This window comes from Muscardinus avellanarius (genome assembly GCF_963383645.1).
Source record: "Muscardinus avellanarius genome assembly, chromosome: 9".
Lineage (NCBI taxonomy): Eukaryota > Metazoa > Chordata > Mammalia > Rodentia > Gliridae > Muscardinus > Muscardinus avellanarius.
Genome location: NC_137795.1, coordinates 102218904 through 102221650, shown reverse-complemented (window position 1 = coordinate 102221650; position 2747 = coordinate 102218904).

The window sequence follows — 2747 nt, the reverse complement described above, 5'->3', positions numbered from 1 at the left end:
TTTGCTAATATTTTAAATTATGAAGTGTACAGAATGAAATGGTCTCCACTTACAGAGGAGGAGACTGAGACTCAGAAGGATTCTGTCTTGCCCAAGAAGACATCTAAAAATGGCAGAGCTGCCTCAAGGCTACAGGAAGACATGGGAAGGGGAGGAGAGTGTGAGATTTGCTGCAGGTGGCATCCAAAAGGTGTACTGGGGATCAAGCCGGAAGTCCCCAGAGAACATATTTTACATCTGTTTTTGTCCTGGAGCTTGCCTTCCTGGCCCAAAGAAAATATTGAATTAATATTTTGCCAGTCACCTTGTGACTGGCCAGGCTTAACTTTCCATGGCCTCTAGTCCATCTGGCCTGTGCCTAACCCGGGGACACACTTCTCTGTGTGCACCCATGGCCAGAAGTGTCTGAGGAGGCCAGAGGGTCCAGCCTGGATGGGGGGGGGCTTTCCTATCATGTCACTTAATATACTATTCAGTTTTTCCTCTTTGCCGTGCAGTGCCCATAGACTGAAACTCCAAAGGATAAGGACAGACTTTTGCTCTAGCATCTGATGTAGACACCAGTGCCCTGAACATAAAGACGTAAAATCATTTTCTCAAGTTCTTACAGCCAGTGTGTTGGAAATCTGAGATTTCAATATGAGGATATGAGGATATGTCATTCCACTGCAGACCTGCATTCTCTACCATAGACACTCTGCTTCTATTCTCTTGAATCAAATCATTAGCCTGGCTAGAGGGAGGTGATCTAGGAAGTAATTTGGGGAAAGGGGATTTTTGGAGTGGTTCTTGTGGCTTCGACTCTGCTAAAAGGGAATATCCAAGGGCAAGAGGGGTTTCTGCATCTAAAGTATGAAGAATAGCCTTCTGATATTTCATGTTCCTGCTTATACACTGAGAACAGCTTCCTTCAAAGTGGGCAGAAATCACCTTACAGGCAGAAGAGGCAGTTATCGGTAGAGAATATTGACTGTAGGGTAGTTCAGACTCAGCTGCTAAAACTCAATTTGTGTCTCTGTGCAACCCTTCATGCTGTTCATTGTAACTACGGATTCCTTTGCTTACTCCACCAAGAAACTCTCCTGGCTCCGATTTGCTGCTTAGCCTATTAAGCTACCTTCCATCAATTGCAACAAGAGCAAACAGCTTCTGTGTGTTTGTTCTACACCAAACATTGCATACGTCTTTTCTTGGATCCGTTTCATTACATTCTCACAACTACCTCTGGGGCTACCAATTTAACAGATAATCAGATGGTTTTGGTGGAGGTCAAGTCATTTGCTCAAGTTCTCACAGCCAGTGTGTTGGAAATCTGAGATTTCAGTATGAGGGTATGAGTCATTCCACCCCAGACCTGCATTCTCTACCATAGAATACTCTGTTCTGTTCTCTTCAATCAAATCATCAGCGCAGCTTCAAGGCTGTTTGCTTCTTTTTGCTCTTGTTTTTTTACTTATTTTACTCTTAAACTTTTTGTCTCTTTGGAACTGAACCCAGGGCAGTAAAAGTGCTTTGTTTTGAGCTACATTCCAGCCACTATTTGCTTCTTTTTAGTAGAGAAGTAATCTAAAGCTCGAGAATTAAGCAACTTCTCCCGAGTCACTTGTGCAAAGAATCTAGAAATGACACCCAAACCTCCCTCTCGTCCAACTATGTTTATCTTCAATCAGGTAGCTACATAGTAGGATTTTTCCAACTTCTCTGTATAGGACAAAATGAAGACTTTTGTCAGATTCCACACTGATGTTACCTTTTCATTTCATCATACTTTCTTACATAAATCCTCCTAGATTAGGATTATCTTCTCAGCTCTTAGACACCTGCTCCTTGGATCCCAGTATCCTTCATCCCTCTCTAACAAGACTGTTAAATTTCAGAACACTACCTCTTTCCCTCTCCTCCATGATTTCCCCATAAGCTACCCATTTCTCCTGCAGTACAATTTATCTTTATCCAATAAGACATTTTCTTCTGAAATGTCTCAAGCCGGGCATGGTGGACACTTGTAATCCCAGCATTGGGGAGGCTGAGACAGAAGGATCAGGGTTCACGGACAGCCTCAGTTACTTAGTGAGGCCATTTGCAACCCAGTGATGCCCTGTTTCAAAATAAAGAATAAAATATAGGACTGGGAGTGCAGCTCGGAGGTAAAATGCTCCTGGGTTCCATACCTAGCACTGAAAAAAAAAAAAAGAAAGAATAAACATTGATATATCTCACCTTAGAAATTACTGAATCTAGATAGTGAAGGGGGTACTTTGTGTGGTTCAGAAAAACCCAAAGAGTAAGTAAGACAGAGGCATAGAGCCTTAACCTAATCATGGCAAATCAGCTAATTGGAGTATACCTTGCTTCTTCCACCCGGCTTCCTGCTCCTCACCTTGAATCCATGAAAAGATGAAAAGTATGCATGCTTCACGCCCCATGAAATTCCATTTGAATATTTATTTATTTACTTATTTATTTATTTGTCACATGGCTAAACAACACTTTATTTAATAAGTGTATAGGAAATTACAATTTAAAGTTTGAAAATACAGTACATATACACATACTTTGATCTTAACTACACAGATAAACCCCAGCTTCAAAATCTTTCTAAATATCAATCATACACAAAATACTTGGTTTCTGAAGTGGCACATGGAAAAGTGTACACAATTTTTAAAACTGTTATGTGGCTTATTTAATCATATTTATTTATTTAGAGAAGCATAAGGTTTTTAAATACACAGTATCTTCCAGAT